This window comes from Meriones unguiculatus (assembly GCF_030254825.1).
Source record: "Meriones unguiculatus strain TT.TT164.6M chromosome 13 unlocalized genomic scaffold, Bangor_MerUng_6.1 Chr13_unordered_Scaffold_55, whole genome shotgun sequence".
NCBI lineage: Eukaryota > Metazoa > Chordata > Mammalia > Rodentia > Muridae > Meriones > Meriones unguiculatus.
The window spans coordinates 25,317-43,123 of NW_026843661.1; the positions used below are offsets into that span (position 1 = coordinate 25,317).

The window sequence follows — 17,807 nt, forward strand, 5'->3', positions numbered from 1 at the left end:
TAAATTCAGGTCATTGGGTATGGCAAAAAGCATCTTTAACCATGGAGCCATCTCACAATCCTTCCACCCCCTGCTTGACCTCATTACTGTGAAGAAATGTTTCCTCACATGCCTTTTCTGTTCTCCATTCCGGCATGTTTTTGAAAACAGTATGTGAGAACAGACAAAGAAATATAACAAAACACTATACATATAAAGATAACAAAGTGGTACTAACCAGATAACCTGGTTCTTTCCTGAAAATGCCACCATACTGGCTTTGTTAAGTGATTCTTTTATTATAGTCTCTTCTCATTTGGAACCTGGGCCTAAATGTGGAAGTCATGCTTTTCAGCCATTATATATACTCCAGACTCCCATGCCTTAATCTTAACCAGGCATTTTGTCCTTCCTAGATTCCTACTTCCACCAAAGACACAAGAGACCAGTCTTACCAAACTTCTGTAGGACTCTAAATCTTCCATTTAGTCTGAAACCTAGGATGCTGTGAGCAAAGTTGTTACCAGAACAAAACTGTAGAAGTTCCTCTCTGATTCTCAATAGAGGAACATCGAATGACAAAGAAACAATTAAGGAAATGTTCAACATCCTTAGTTATCAGAAAAATGAAAATCAAAACAACCCTGAGATCTCACCTTACACCCATCAGAATGGCTAAGATCAAAAACTCAAGTGACAACACATGCTAGAGAGGATGTGGAGAAAGGGAAACCCTCCTCTACTGCTGGTGTGAATTTAAACTTGTACAACCACTTTAGAAATCAATCTGCTGCTTTCTCAGACAATTAGGAATAGTGTTTCCTCAAGATCCAGCTATGCCACTCCTAGGCATATATCCAAAATATGCTCTAGTACACAACAAGGACATTTGTTCAACCATGTTTGCAGTAGCTTTATTTGTAATAGCCAGAAGCTGGAAACAACCCAGATGTCCCTCTGTTGAGGAACTGATACAGAAATTGTGGTACATTTACACAATGGAATACTACTCAGCAATTAAAAACAAGGAAAACATGAAATTTGCAGGCAAAATGTGGGAACTATAAAAGATCATCCTAAGTGAGGTATCCCAGAAGCAGAAAGACACACCTGGTATCTACTCACTTATAAGTGGATATTAGACATATAATATAGGATAAACATACTAAAATCTGTACACCTAAGGAAGCTATGCAAGAAGGGGTACCTGGGTAAAATACTCAATCTTCATTAAAAAGGCAAATGGAATGGATATCATAAGAGGAATAAAACGAGGAACAGGAAAGGAGCCTACCACATAGGGCCTTCGAATGACTCTATCCAGCATGGTATCAAAGCAGAGGCTGAGACTCATAGCCAAACTTTAGGCAGAGGGAGGGAATCTTATGAAAGAAGGGGGAGATAGAAACATCTAGAGGGAACAGGAGCTTCACAAGGAGAGAAAAACAATCTGGACACAAGGGGGCTTTTTCTGAGACTGATACACCAACAAAGGACCATTCATGGAGATAATCTAGAACCCTTGCACAGAGGTAGCCCCTGGCAGCTCAGTGTCCAAGTGGGTTCCCTACTAAGGGGAACAGGGACTGTCTTTGACATGAACTCAGTGGCCTGCTCTTTGAACACCTCCCCCTGAGGGTGGTGCAGCCTTACCAGGACACACAGGAAGACAATGCAGCCAATCCTGATAAGAACGGACGGACTAGGATCAGATGGAAGGGGAGGAGGATCTCCTCTATCAGTGGACTGACATACGGAAATGGGAGGAGATGAAAGAGAGAGGGTGGGGTTGGGAGGGGATGAGGAATGGGGCTATGGCTGGAATACAAAGTGAATAAACTATAATTAGTAAAACAATAATTTCTCTAAAAGAAGTTCCTCTCTGCCCTTCAAGTTAATAGTTCTTCCCTGCCCAGGGATCTGTCCCAATTCTCACTTCCCTCTCTATCCTTGTCCTGATGAGAAGTGGGAGTTGGGAGAATACCAGAAAATGAGGAGGAGAAAAAGAGAGAGAGGAAGGAGCCACACATTGGATCTCTGCCTCTAATCTCAGCATTCAAGAGCTGGAAGCAGCAAATGACATGAGTCCCTAACAAAGAATAAAAAGCGGGGGCAGACTCAGATGTTAAGATCATGGGCTGCTCTTCCAAAGGACCTGGGTTGGGTCCACAGCACCTATGTGGTAGCTCATATCAATATGTAACTCCAGCTTGGGGGAATCTGCTTCTCTCTTCTGGCCTCTATGTGCATGCATGTGGTGAACAGATACAATGTGAGCCAAACATCCACACACATAAAATTAAAATAAATTTCAAAAACACCTAAAATAGTTTAAGGAAGGAAGGTTCTATTTTTGCTCACAGTTTGAGAGTACAGTCCATTGTGGGTGGAAAGTTTATGGTGACAGCATAAGGCATCTGGTCACATCATGTGTGAAGTCAGGAAGCAGAGAAAGAAGTGCCAGCAATCAGCTTTTTTTTTTCTCTTTATGATTCAGTCTGGACTTGAGCCCAAGGGGAAGTGCAGTGTGGGAGCTACTATGTCAACACCCTACAAAGCAGGGGTTCAGGTAACTTTAAAATCACACATCACAGTGCATCCCACAGGACACAGGAAATGTCTCTATCACCTACAATGGTGTGATCAGAGCACTTCCTTCTAACTCCATTCTGGGTTTATTCAGTGGTTTGGGCTAGCCTGGAAATCTTGCCAAACTGCATAACGTTCTCCTGAGGAACAGTCTTCCAGATTCCAAAGGATGGACTTGCAAACTGACTTCTGTAGTGCAGCACCATCCACTGCTGGGAACTGCCTTGGGACAGCTCTGGAATTCTACCCTGAAGCTGCCTGGCAGAAGAGAACCTGGATTTAGCCAATCCAGGGTGGGGTCAGAAGCAGAGGAAAGCTGGTAGATGCTGTTGCTGCTGCTGTTGCTGCATACTAAGATGCAACACTCTGACACAACTGGGAGAAAAGGCTCAGAGCCTACAGTACTAAGGACTTTACTGATAGGCACAAGTCCCCTTCCCACACTTGAAGCTGATGAAAGAGAGACTGACTCACTTGAAGATGAGAGGCATCTGCCATTTCCAAGAGTTGCAGAGTAAAACCTCCCTATAATCAGCTACAGGTTTGAGTGCCACTCCCTACCAGAGCCACATTGGCTTTCAAGATTCCTGAGAGCTATTTTGAGTGGTTTCAGTGCTCACGATCCTGGCAAATTTAGCCATTTTTCAGACAATATTTAGATTCTGACACAAGTGTGAACTAGATGACTTTTCAAGGCACGGCACAATGTTCTGTTTAAAGCTTTTATTTCCTTCTCAGAGCATTCTCAAAGTCCTCTAACCCCTTTGTGTGGCCTCCGGGAAATTTCCCTAAGGTTCTGCACACACTCATGTGGGGATGGGGCAAAGGGAGAGGTAATGAATGAGGGCAAACCCTCATGTGTTTTGGGTCCTGAGGAATGTGGAGCTTGCAAAGACCCTTTGCCTCTGCAGCATATTGAATTTCCAAGATGTGTGGACCAATGCATCATCTGAGGCATTTCATGCTCTCTGGATGTTCTTAAAGTTGGCCTCAAAATACATGGGAGTGTACAGCTACAGTCCCTTGCTCCCTCATGAGTGATAACTAGGAGCTGGCTTGCATGTCAAACCTGTTATGGCTGAAATAATAGCATATCTGCAGCTTTGCTTTAGGTGACTCACTTAAACAGTCTGTAGTGACTAAGATTACAGACTGAACAGACGGAAGGGACAAAAGGCAAATTGCAAAAGTGCTCTTTTTCAGCTCAGAGAAGCCTCACTGTATTTTCTTGACAGCATCCTACTCACCAGACACAACAAGAGACATGAAAGCTGGCATGGCAAACACTACAAAACAATCCTGCCTTAACACTGCCCAACAGACTTATTGCTCATCAACAGACAAACTTGCTAAAGAAGGCATAGCCTTGTCCACCTGTTCATCATGGATCCTACCCATGTCCTTCTATTGAAAACCTTTCTCAGGCTGCAGCTGTGGTGACCTTATGACTAATCGGTTCATTTGTACAACCTACTAGTCATATTCAGTTCTCTCAGCAATAGCTGTCTCTACTCTCCCAACAAACTCAAAGTGAGGAAGCTGGCTGCGCTTTCTGGCTGGAGCTTTGAGTTTGGGGTAAGGCTTCTGGGGTAAGCCAAGGACACAACAGATGCAAGGAATAGTGGGCTCCCACACTTCTCAAATCAAGTATACCAGTAAGCACTCACCTTATTATTCACCTGAACAGTTGTTTCCCTGACTGGAAAAGAAAAGTAAGACAACCCAGAATCTTCTAGAAATAAGAACTGTCAAGAGTACCTTGGGAGGAGGGGACAATTGAGTCATTACCTTAGACCTTCAGGAGTTTTCTTTCAACTTGGGTTCTCTTAATTTCCATTTCCATGATCCCATTGCTCCCACCCTCCAAGAAAATACTACTTTAATAACTGGCCTCTTGACATGGCTTGTGCCAGGCTGGAAAGTTCCCAAAGCTTTTACACAGCCCTACAGAAAAACAGGACATAAACAAGAAAATGTATGATGTATAAAGAGCAGGCTTGTGAACCACATTAACAAGGGCAAGAGTTGGAGAACCAGACATGGGAGGAAGGGATTTTCCATGGTACGACTTTCTTGTTAGTTTTTTGAGAGTCATTTTTACTCTGTAGGAAATGCATCTGTATTTTGAAGCTTATACAGTATGGCTTTCCATCTCCTTATCACACTCAAGCACTCAGGGTTTGTTTGCCATGAACTGTCCGTCTCAGTTATCCTGGGAAGCTTCCTCCTACTCCTCCCTACCTCCACCCACACCAGGACTTCTGAAGATATGTGGAAAGGTGATTGGGCTCAGGTATTCAACAAATGTGCCCTTGTGTATGAGCTGTAGTGCAAGACACAGGAGTGCAATAACTCATACTTTGTTTTATCAGGCACCATCTGATAGGAGAAAATTTCCAAGGTCATTTCCTTAATGCTCTATGTCATTTTAAAAATATTAGATGTGACATTAAAAAGAATACTACAAAAAAAACATTTATCAGGCACATTAATCTCTGCCAATAAAAATATTAAAATATTACAATAAAAATATTAGAGAATTCCTAAGGGACAACAAGAAAGAAACTCTTGCAAATGATTACATCTTCCCGAAGACGGTAAAGAGGAAAATCCCACTTTCTAGAACAGTCAAGATAGCTCATCTCTATCCTCTATGACTCCCATAAGATGACTAAGAGCCCCTATCAGGCCAGTCCAGCTCTCCAGACTGTGAACTCTTTACCAATATCTCCATATGTAACCTAGAGTCTTCCACCTGGGAGTGTTATCTTCACTTCCCGGAAAATGCTTCTTCCTTCATCTGCCTCAGTTTCCTCAAAGAAGACAAAGATAAAACACCCGAAGACATCACAAGTGAACTCCATCTGAAGCCTGCCAACCAGTTCTACTAGGAAGAGCATTTTTTGCTTCCAGGGTGGGGTGGGATGGGAATGCTAACCTTTGACATACCCATCAGAGAACAGTCCTGTGTGGGAACCAGCCTTCAGTTATGGCTCTTATGCTATCGATGCTCCATGAGGAAGAGACAACCAAACTCTTAAGTCTTGGACCTTGCTTGGGGGTCTCACTGGGCAAGACCCTATAGGTACTCCCTAGGTCCTCTTGAGTCTCAGCAAGCTTATTCTAGTGGATGGTGTACATAGCCATTAAACTAGCTTAACATAGAGCAAGCATCCATGGGACCATACAATTTATCCTAGCACCTAACATAACATATCAGATCTGTTAGTACAGAGCTATATAAACAAACATTTCACAGCCCCCAAATTCTTCAAGACATTTGACAAAGATCAACCAACAAAATGTATTTCAAAGAAAACAGCAGGTGGAAGTAGAGGGTTACTTTTTTTTTTTTACTCTGGCATGGAATGCAAACTGAAAAATGAGCTGCCTTGACCTTTTTTAAGTTACACAATCAAACACGAACATACAGCATCAACAGCTCATAGAAGAGCCTCCGGATAGGTGGTATACCAGATGGGGATGACATTCATTGCCTTATTGTGTGGCTTTGACTCCAAACAAATGAGCTTATTTTACTTTCCTACATCAAACATGGTCTTGAGGCTGGGAGTGTGACTCAATTGGTAGAGTACTTACCTAGCATCTGAATCCCAGTATTGAATCAACAGCACTGCATAAAACCAGGGTTTCAACACATTCTCAAGATCCCAGCACTTGGGAAGTGGAGGCAGAAGGGTGAGATATTCAAGGTCACTCTCCGCTATACACAGAGTTCAATGACAGACTGAACTTCAAGATATCCTATCAAGAAAAAGAAGGAAGGGAAGAGGAAGGCAAAGAGGGAGGGAAGCAGATAGGCCTCATCTTCAGGATGAACTTCTCATCTCTCTTCATGGAAAGGGTCATTTCACTTTATCAGCTGAGGAAAACTCTATACAAATCCACTGAATGTAATAAGCGATATCTTTCACAGAAATGTTCCACACTTCATATCAACATTTAATTTTCACTCTGTGTATACATTCAACTACACAAACATGCTGTTAAATCATTTCATGTAGAGAACTGATAGCATGGAGAAAACATTTGGATTGACTAGAGTTGCCATCAGCAGCTTTCATTATGACCTACTGCTCTTGGGTCCTGAAAGAGCCAGAAAATGACATCTGTGTGCCAAAATATTCATTAGAATTCCCTTCTTGGTTATTATTCAGAAAGAAAAGTTCCCTTCTGGCCACCATATTTGGTATTTTAAGAGAGATCATTAATACACCAGATATTTTTTCAAGGATCTCTCAGAAAACAAGATTGTGTGCATACCTTCCAAGAAAACATCTTGGAAGAGTCAAATGTCTGCAAAGAAAGAATCATTTTGCACCATGAAATTCATGAAATTAGCTGGTCTTCTCTGTCCAGACTTCCTTTTCCAAGCCATGGTCTCTTTGAATAACTGGTTCTTGTAAGTAGGACTGGAAGTTCTGGGGAGCATGTGTCCAGAGGAACTGCTTAGAAAACATGACTGCCTTTTTCTGTGTCTCTTTGATATTCATCTCTCCCTGAACAAAATATCTTAGAATATTGGAGTTGGGGTGGGGTGTTAGAAATCCTCAAGTCTAGTTCTTGCATATGAATTATGCCAAACCAGTCTATCAACTGCTTCAGCTTTCTCTTCTCAGTTGGAAAAAGAACAGGAATGGGCTGGAGAGATGGCTTAGTGAGTAAGAGTAGTTGTTGAGCAAACATGAAGACTTGAGTTCAGATCCTAGGGACCATGTGAAAATCCAGTGTGTCTGTGCTGGGAGAATGGGGAGGGAGACAGAACAATGATGGGGACTTGCTGACTGCCAGCATAGCTCTTGAGATCCTGTCTCAAGAAACTGAGAAGGGAAAGGACAAAACAAGGCACTCAAACTCTTTTTCTGGTTTCCACATTTATCACCAGGCACATGCACCTGTATCAATGTAGGAAAACACCACAAACACAGACACACACACACACACACACAAGAACAGACACCTTTTGTTTTAGGAGAGGGCATCCTTAGTTGTTACTACTTTTAAAAGTGGCCAGTTAATGAGCATTGACTGTACTGCCAACCAGGGGTTGAAGCTTTCCTACACCTTGTATCATTCACCCTTACCAGCCCATAAGGTAAACATGATTCCCCTGGCTTTATACCTAATGAAATAGAGACTGATGTTAAAGGCATTTGTCCACAATTACAGGGCTCGGAGGAGGGAGAGTCAGTGTTCAAATTCAAGGTTGCCTGATTTCAATACCCAACCCCTTTACTGTCCTCTCTACTGACTGCCAAATGAAACAAGGCCAGAGTATAAGTCACCCAGGCTCTCTTGGACTCTCACATTAATTCAGGGCTTCAAATAATGAGGTGAGTGAAGAGTCCTCCACAGTGATAAAGCAGACAGGGGTGCCTGTGTCTAAGAGCAAGATCTTAAAGGCCTGGCTATTTCCTGTTATCAGCTTGTCAGGTCTAACCTGATAGTTTACTCTAAAGCTTCCTAGATACTAGTGAGAGTCTTCTGACTTGGTGTTAATGATTTGTCTATCATGTAATAAAAAAGTGGTGGAGAGAATTTGGGATGGATTTTTATCTGGAACCAAACTATTAGTTTGGAGGACATTTTTTGTTGTTGGTCCTTTTTTTCCTCAATCCAGGTCATATAGTGCTGGACCATGAGTGTGGTCTGTATTAGGGTATCTGATTGTTGTCTAGAGTGGCACAGATGTCTACAGTGGCATGGGAATTACTGCATGGAAACACCAGCTTCCCACTTTGGGGGGGGGGCTTTGGCCTTTCAGAAAAACCAGCAAAGTTTAGATACAGTTGTAATATTGCTTATAAAATCAATGAAACGAACAACTCCACATTTGGCTAAGGCCGAGGATCTGGCTTGCTTCCATGTATGTGGACCTATCTGCATTGCCCCCGTGGCACACCTGGGTTGGCTACCCAGAGGCTATTTAAGCTGTGGGCTGGCTTTCCCCGGGGTCTGAGGATTGTTCAATGTTCCTGAATAAACTGCATTGAAAAAAAAAAAGAAAAAAGAATATTTCCTTTAATATTATAATTTGTTATAAAGAATAAATTTGTTATCTAGAAAAAAAAATCAATGAAACGAAATGGAGCCTTCGGTGGGAATATTTAAGTTTGTTCACCTAGGGCCAATGGAAACTATAGGCACAGAAAATCAGCTTCCTTCTCTAGGAAAAAATAGTATACTTGGAATGGGTATAGATAACCCATTTGATCCAACTCTCAGTTTCCTCTTTGTAAATAGGGTCTCTGATCCCCTCTGTGAGCAGTATATTCAAGGCCAAGCTGACTTAACAAATATCACCTCCATGGCTAGTTGTTCCAATGTCAATACCTCATTCTCTATCACTCCAATCCACTCCAACATCCTCTCTCATCTGGAGCATCCCACTGGCAATATACCTGATGCCTGGAACAGGACCCAGTACAAAGTATATGCAAAGGCTGTAAATTATTAAATGAATGAATAAAAACCATGGGGTGGGGAGATACGTCAGTGGGTAAGGTGCTTGCTGTACAATCACAAGGACCTGAGTTCAGATTCCCAACTTGTATATAAAATGCCAGGAGTAGCAGTATGCCTTTAACCCTAGTACCGAGAAGATAGACAGGGGTACCTTAGGGCTTACCTGCTCAGCCAGTCCAGCTGAACTCGTCAATTCCAGGTTCAATTAGAGGCTCTGTTTCAAAAATGAGGGCAATAAAGAAAGACACTGGACAGTCTTCTGGCATAATCATGGGAACACATGTATGTGAGCATGCACACACACATACACACACACACACACACACACACACACACGAAATTCTATTTGTCCTGAATTAGTGACCCTGTCACATAATTGTCTGAGATCTAGCCACAGTACTATGTCTCTGAGGTGTTAGCTATGCCCTGTTCCTGCAAATTCCTTCAACAAGTATTGAATTGTTGGGACCACAACAAAATACTAAGGGCTGGTAAATTAAGCAGTAGACATATGTTTTCTTGTGATTCTGTGGGTTGGATGTCCCTTCTCCTTGGCTTACAGATAGCTAACTTCTCTCTGTGTACTTAGGGATGGGCCTTCCTGTGGACACAGAAAATGGTGGGCACATCTCTAATCCCAGCACTCAGGAGGCTGAAAGAGTCTTAAATTCATGGCCACAAAAATAAATAGAAACAAGAAGGTACAGATTAGATTAAGAGACACTCATATTATTATTTTCTTCTTGTTTTAAACATTCATTTATTCGTTTGTTCGTTTTTCAAGTTTATGTGTGTGAGTGTTTATTTGTGTGTGTGCATGTACACCAAATTCATGCTAGGTGCCACTGGGTTTGGAGGGCAGAAAAGGGCAGCAGAGTCTCTGGCACTGAAGTTATAGATGTTTGTGAGCCATGATGTGGATGGTGGGGAATAGACTGTAGTTTTCTTTTCTTTTCTTTCCCTTTCTCCTTTCTTCTCTCTCTCTCTCTCTCTCTCTCTCTCTCTCTCTCTCTCTGTCTCTCTCTCTCTCTCTCTCTTATTTAAAAAATGGTTTTTCAAGACAGGGCTTCTTTGTGTAGCCTTGGCTGTCCTGGAACTTACTCTGCAGACCAGAATGGCCTGGAACTCACAGAGATCTGCCTTCCTCTGCCTGCCTACAGCTGGGATTGAAGGCATGTGCAGGCTTGAACCCTGGTTTTACTATGAGAGCAGCAGCAGCAGTAGCAGCACTCTTAACTGCTGAGTCCTGGCTCCAGCCCTCTTAAATTTTTCTGAATTTCCTTTCAAAGTCAGGTCCTGAGAGTCTGAGGGTTAAGAGTTTAACATATGAATGGTGGATACAATTCATCAGTAATTCCAGTTCTTTTTCTGAATTCCAAGGAGGACTTCTTTTGGTGTGCTTGTTTCTAGAAGGCTTTCTTTCATTCTTTTCATTTGTTTATTTACTATTAAGTTTGTGCTGTTGTTTTGATTTTTGCAGCAATGTCTCAGTATGCATCCCAGGCTGGCATTGAACCTACAGTCTTCCTGCCTGAGGCTTGGAACTACAAATTCACACAATTTGACTTGCTCTCTGCTGTTCCCGGTGCCCAGTAGCACACTGCAGCTCCTCCTGGATGCCTGCACAGGCCACCAGAACACCTGTTTCATGCTGTCTCATCACAAGCTGGCTTTCTTCCCATTGCTACAGCTTGCCTTCTCTCTAAACACCTGCCCTTCTGGCTGCAGTTAACCCTTTTGTTTCTGGCTGTTCCACTAGATGAAGCCCTGAGTCTAAAACAAATAAACCAGTCACCTTTTGTTCTAATCTGTTATGTATCCATTTTTGGAGATGCCTAGGTATGACAATGTATGAGCTAAACAAAGTGGAATGGTCTCAGGAGCTAAACACTCGAAATAGCAATGGTGCCATGCCATGCCCAGAGAGCATCCAGTTCAGTTAGTTTGGCAAGGTGGTCTTATCAGAGTTTCTACAAAGTTCATGTGTTTGTAATAGGCTAAAGAGGTTAAGGATCGCTGTTCTAACTGGTGTCCATCAAACTGACACCAAAGGTTACCAACTAGGCTCAATGAAAAAGCAACAAGAGCCTGGCAATCCTGGACCACGTGCAACTTGTGTAACTTGAGTGAGCATTTTTGTTGTTGTTTTTCAGAACAAGGTTTCTCTGTATAGCTCTGGTTGTCCTGGAACTCACTTTGTAGACCAGGCTGGCCTCAAACTCAGAGATCTGCCTGCCTCTACCTCCAGGGTGCTAGGATTAAAGGTATGCACCACTACCGCCTGTCTAACAATGTGAGGGTAGCTCATGACTGTCTTTGGTGGAGTAGAGCAATCTGGATGGGAGGTGGAGGGTGGTGTTCAGCAGTCACTCTGGGATCATCTGAAGCAGGACCTGCAGGGTGCTGTGGATGACAGTCAGTCTTCCTGCAGTCAAAAGAATACAGTTGACAGGATGCTGGCCCATACCACAACCAACTTTATTTGCTGGGTTTTAATAATATAAGAATCTTCATTTTATCATCTGTACCTTTTGCATGAGTTTGAACAGTTTCAGAATAAGCTTTCAAATATTGTTAAGGTAGTGCAGGAAATGAGAAACTGAGCAACAGAAGAGAACGAGAGGAACAGAAACATTCAACTATTTACTGTTGGAGAAGTTATCATAGCACCCATTTACAAGAAGATGTAAACCTGACATGAAGCCCCAACATATAAAACAGAAAAGGAGTGGAGCTGTTTTCCTGGAAGTAGAAGACAGAGCCTGGCTAGCTTTCTCCCCATTGTCACCCCAGAGAACTTCAGATTTCTTTGTGGAGACTGAAGAAAGCAGCTTGCAAGGCTGTGTGCATCTTATTTCATATGCATGCTAAACAACTGGCTGGCAGTTTGGAGAGAGAAATCCCTGCCTCTCATCATAAGCAAAAATAAATTCCTTTACATTAAAATGTTTAAAGAATAAACAAACAAACAAACAAACAAAACATGACATTATTTTAAAAAGTGGATGTTCTAAGATATTAAGGCAGAAAAAGACTGCATATAGACCATTGAAGATGTAAATTATGAAGGTGGCAGAAGGGAGCTATGTCAGAATTATACCTGAGCCAGTTTGTAGTTCCTTTATCCCAGCAGTGGGGATTCAAAGGCAGGCTATTGCTTTGAGTTCCAAGCAAGCCAGCCCTTCATAGCGACTCATATATACATACACACATATATACATACATACAGATGGATGCTTTTAATTATTGAATTAACAAATTAACAGCTATATCAGTTCCCTTGGTGTTATATCACCAAGTATTACAGATATCACTCGGTAGCCAAAGCCTTAAAAGGGCAAACACAAGTCTTTTATTCCAACCACAATTATTAATCTTAACTCTCAGACCACACATTACACTTCTCATACACACATATATTTAATGTTACAGAATTGTAAATAAAGGGTTAAAAGGATAACAGGACTCCAATGACCTTAGTGAAAGAGCCCAGAGTTATTGCAAAGAGCTGGTGTCACTACAGTCACAAAGCTGATCCAGCACAGAGCAGAAGCCCTGGGGAAGGAATCAGGCATTCAGGTGCGCCTTGAAGACATGCATACCTGATGGTCTAAGGACAGGTTGATGAGTGCCATTCCCCAGGGCAAGGAGTTCCTCTTTTTACATGAACCAATTGAAGGTTTGCATCCTTTGTTGGTCTTGTGTGTTTGGTATACTCACAAGCCTGTTTTATTTTATTTTATTCTGACAGGGTTTTGATATATCCATGTGTTCCCAATTTACTTTGATAACTTCATAGGTGCTAGTATTTGCTGTGTGTGTTATTTATAAGTTTTTGCTTCATTCTCTGTGCCAGTTGTTTACTTACACAAACAAGACATGGAGTCATTCTGTTTAAGCTTTTGCACTCAAAATGTATCCTACTGCTATTTACAAATAGAACCATTTGAGGCAAGACACAGGCTGAATGTTAGTGTTCCATACAATAGGAAATATTTGGATCAAGACATTGTCTGATCTCCATAGAAGGAAAAAGTCATTTTATATTTTACACACACACACACCAGTCAAAAAGAAGCAAACAGCCTCTCTGGAGTGACTCACCTCTGTCCAGTCCACACAGACAACACAGAACAAGCTTTAATAAAATGAACCAGAAAGTTCAGATTATAGTAGGAAATGAAGCATGAAGAAGATTCAGCTGACAATTATAACCATGTTATTAGAACAAGATAATAAATTAAGGATTTTTTAAGTACTCAAGATATAAAGGACAGTATGAGAACCATAAGGGCCTGTGAGGTGGGTCAGTGGGCAGAAGCTCTGCACAGGACTGACCTCCTGCACTCTCCCCACTGACCCCCAGCCTACATCGGAAGGAGAGAACAAACTCCCAACAGCTGTCTTCTGCCCCCACCTGTATGCCCACACCCACAAGCCCAAATCATAGTCTTTTCTTTCTTTCTTTCTTTCTTTCTTTCTTTCTTTCTTTCTTTCTTTCTTTCTTTCTTTCTTTCAAGTAAGGTCTCTCTATGTAACTTTGGCTGGCTTGGGACTTGCTATGTAGATCAAACTAGCCTAGAATTCATAGAGATCCTCCTACTTCTGCCCCCCTCACGCTGCCAACATTTTGCTTCCAATTATTTATCCTAAATAAGTCATAAAATGACCCAAAAATAAATGCAAAAGAAACATTTTTAGTGGGAAAAATAAAGGAAATTATATTGTGTAACAGCAGACAGGAACAGTTAAACAAATTGTGATGTTTTCATCTAATGATAATCCATGCAGGAAATGAAAATGCTGTTGTATAGAGATGGATATATATCCATAAAGTCAGTTGAACATCTTCCAGAGTAGGGTCCAAGGCTTTGTGATGACCTTTAGTTAATCCCAAATACTGTACCAGGCTGGTCATAAGAGGGTCTCTGTCTCCTCCGAAATGTCTCAAGTCACAGGTTTAGCAATGGGAAAGACTTTAGTTGAGCAGCTGAACCACAGTGCTTATACTTGCCTTGAATTCCCTGAAGTCATAAGAATCCCTCAGATGAAGGCTAGATGCCTGTTCGCTGCTTGCAGCTGCCCCTAAGCTGGTGCCCAACCTGTCTTTGGCAACTTTGTCTGGTAAGTTGAAGTTCTGCCAGAGTGAGGTTTTGGCTGGATGTCTCTGTGGCTATGGGACAAACTTTGGAAATGAGTGAGAGGCTTGGGCCACTGTCAATGAGGCCAAAGTAGTCTTTGCTCTTGTCAGTTTCCATAGGCCCTTCAGACCACCGTGAACCCACTGGCACAGGATTGGAGCTTCTAGTCATTTCTTCTTGCATACATGCCTTGTGCCTCTTCAGTGCCTGGCACAGTTCTGAGTTACTGCTTAGCAAGAAGTACTTGGGGCCAGGATGGTCTGTTGCTGAATTTATGATCTTCTCTCACTGGGAGCCTCATGAAATTGTTAAGATCAAATAGGGCATGGAACTGGATGGGACTGATACTACCTATATCAAGGGGTCAACAATTGAAGCCTTGTGGGGACATTCTACATGCTATGTAGGCTACTTTCTTCTGAAGCATGAGCTGCCTCTATCAGGTTGTGTGTAGACTCAGACCCAGGCCCAGTTATTTTCATTGTGTATAATTCTCTTCTTCTGCAAGGAAGAAAAGATCCTGCCCCTTAGCTAGACTCTTTAATGCCATTCTCAGACACTTCCATCCTTCAAACCAAAGAGCTTCCAGATATTCTATACTAGCTAGAGACACAAGCAACTCAGAGTGTTCAAATGGCCAGTAAATCTTTCAGGAAAGCACAATAATTGATCTTCCAGGATTGGCTGATCAAGACAATACACAGCCTACTACGTAGGCATGTATATGGCGCCACCTGGCCTTCAAGCTTAGAATCTAGCACTCCTCACCTGCTCTGGAGGTGACAGAAAGCAAGGACAAAGGAAAGGGAGAGAGAGGCAAGGGAAGGGAGCATGAAAAAGACTTGGGAAAGAGAAAGGAAGAGGTGCCTGGAGGGGGAGAAGGAACATTGAAGGTCTCAGGCCCTCAGAGGCGCACAATTCTGGCTGCACGTCTGTCTGTCTGTCTTTTGGTCTCTGGCCAGCAGCTGCTCGCTGCACAGCATGAGGGCATCCAGTAACTATCCTGGCACAGCAAGCCATCATGCAGTTGCGGGGGGGGGGGGGCAGTTGGCATCTGCAAACTGCTTTTTTTTTTCTTTCTTTCTTCTTTCATTAAGGCTATGTGCTGACTCCCACATAGGAGAACTTATTAAACTGCACTTATTAAACTGTCCACCACTCTCAGGGACCATGTGTGACAAACAGCAGAGGGTGATACAGCCCCACTCATGGATGCTAGGGTCTAGTGAGGACTTGGGCTCCTAGCTGAGAGTTTCTCAGAGACTTGAGAACATTTTGCTGGCTTTGCCTGAGTAGCTATTTAATACCTGCAGCTGCAGCATAAACTCTCTACTTAGAAAGTCTCCAAAGAATGCCTTAGCTCAGGTTCGGTGAGCAACCCCCATAAAATTGGGAGTGTATTGGGCAATCTGAGAAGCCCATGCTTGCCTACCTACTGGGGCTCACCCTATCTCTCCTGGTCTGGCCGCCACGCAAGGTGGTGAACCCAGGACACGCGCTGTGTACACCCATATGGACAACAGAACTCGTGACAGATAAAGCCGTGTAAAGAAATGTTGGCTTACACCCACACTGAAGTTCTGTCTTCCCAAAACAAGAAGCAAGACACCAGCACCCACAGGCCAACCCAAACCAAGACCACCCTTCCTTAGATGCATGAACTGAAAATGAATCAGCATTGAGACAGTTTATTGGTTTGCTTTTTCCCAGGTCACATATTTTAAGTAAATAGATTATAAGAGACATAATGTCTTTTCTTCTTCCACAGGTGGTAATCAGGCGCTCTCCTCTTTACACACACACACACTCACACATACTCAACCAAACAACCTTATAGCTCGCTGAGACCTTCACTTCTTAAAGTAGGGGATGGTGACAATATAATTTCCTTTAAAATGCCCTTAATGCAATATATAATGTACAAAAATATCTCTACATATTTGAAGTTATAAGAAAAGCACCTCTTGATACAAACAAACTTAAATATGACAGTTACTTTTGTATAACAAGCATTGCACTTTTACTCACTGGGTTTTGGAAAGTTCAAGTAGTAATGAGGCTTATTTTCCCCGTGAGAAACCAGTTTGTGAGCAGGCTAGGCAGCGGCTCAGAACCCTGCCCGAAGAGTAACAGTCTGTACTTCTCAGTGTGTGTGGTGAGCCTGGCTTGATCTTGGGTTCCTCTACCTCCGTTAGGGGCAGCCAGGCAGATCTCTGCAGGTTTGTCTCAGTCCTCCCTGGTGCAAAGCAGGTGCCAAAGGGAAAGTACCCCAACTGTTCAATGCTGCCACCCTTAACTAAATCCTAAAGCGCTTAGGGATGACTCAGTGGGTCCCGGAGGCTGCGGTTGCCTGTGTCTGCTCTTGGGAGGACATCACAGACGGGGCCTGGAGGACCTCCGGCAGGGAACGCCGGCATCAACGGCCATAGCCTTGAGGGCCGATCTTGTTTTTGGGGGCAACAGGGTCCTTCCTTTTGTCTGTCAACTGGTAGATCTGTTGGGCCAATTTCTGCAACATGCAGGTCCCAAAGCGGCATCGAGAGTTGTGGGAGCCAGGGTTCATCATCTTGCGGTAGCGTTTGACTCGAAAGTGGGCTGAGCTTGGAGTGCTGCAGAGAAGGAAGGACACTTGAAACTTAACCAACCAGGGCTTTGGCCCTAAGCACCTCGGACCAGGGCCAAACAGAACCTGAGGGACCTGGGACCTGCTCCCTCCACCAGAGCTGCAGTCTGGCCTGGACAATCCTCCCGGGGCCTGGGTAGTCGAAAGGGCACATCCTCTGCAGAGGGTGTAGTTACCTGGCTTGTGGAGTTTTAGATGTGCTCTCCTTCTCCTGGTCCAGAACAAAAGTCTCCATAGGAACTGTCTCCCCACCAGTGAGTTCTGAGGAATCGCTGCTGGATGCCTGCAGTTCCATCTCTCCACTACTTAGTGCCAGCTTATCCCACCTAGAAAACACAAGCAGGTGTGTTTGGCTAGAGTTCAAGTGATGTCCCGGCCAGCTCCCATCTCCACTTCCTTCTAACCCCTCCAGGCCATCACTCATTGTTCCATGACTGCCATGTATTAGGACTGAAGAAAGCACTGCCCCAAACTCACTGCAAGGACACATCCTCTGGCTGTGCAGCATCCACGCCTAGAAAGGCGAGTGAACCCAGAAACATCAGGATGATGGAAACCAGCTTCATTCTGTGCAGATGCTCAGATACCCTGGAAAGGAGTAAGAAGCTGAGGGTTTTCAAACGGGCCAGCTGCACAGCCCTGGAGCAGAAGGAAGGGCAGTGGCAGGAGGGGGAGCATCTTGGCGGCGCTCTGCCTGGTTCTGCTGATTTTCTCTTCTTGGAGCAGAGAGGCACCCAGAGGCTTTTGGGCTGGTCAGGTTGGTGACAAGCAAAGCAAAGGAAGCCAGAGTGCCAGGCTTCCAGAGGTCTCCAACTCAAGTCCTAGGATCCTGGCCCACAGATTTCAGGTGAGATAGAGCAGGGTGCATGAGTTAGACCTGGGACATGAGGTGTGCTCTACAGTGGATCCCTGTGGGATCCACTTGTCCAGGTCTCCAAGCTTTGGGGATTTGGCAAAGCCACACCCCACTCCCCAACACGCTGGAGAAC

At 43.5% G+C, this 17,807-nt stretch overlaps 1 pseudogene; it reads right to left on the reverse strand.

The window, feature by feature from the left end:
* Positions 1–16,518: 16,518 nt before the first annotated feature.
* On the reverse strand, positions 16,519–17,384 carry LOC132651375 (pro-adrenomedullin-like; annotated as a pseudogene).
* Positions 17,385–17,807: the final 423 nt, after the last annotated feature.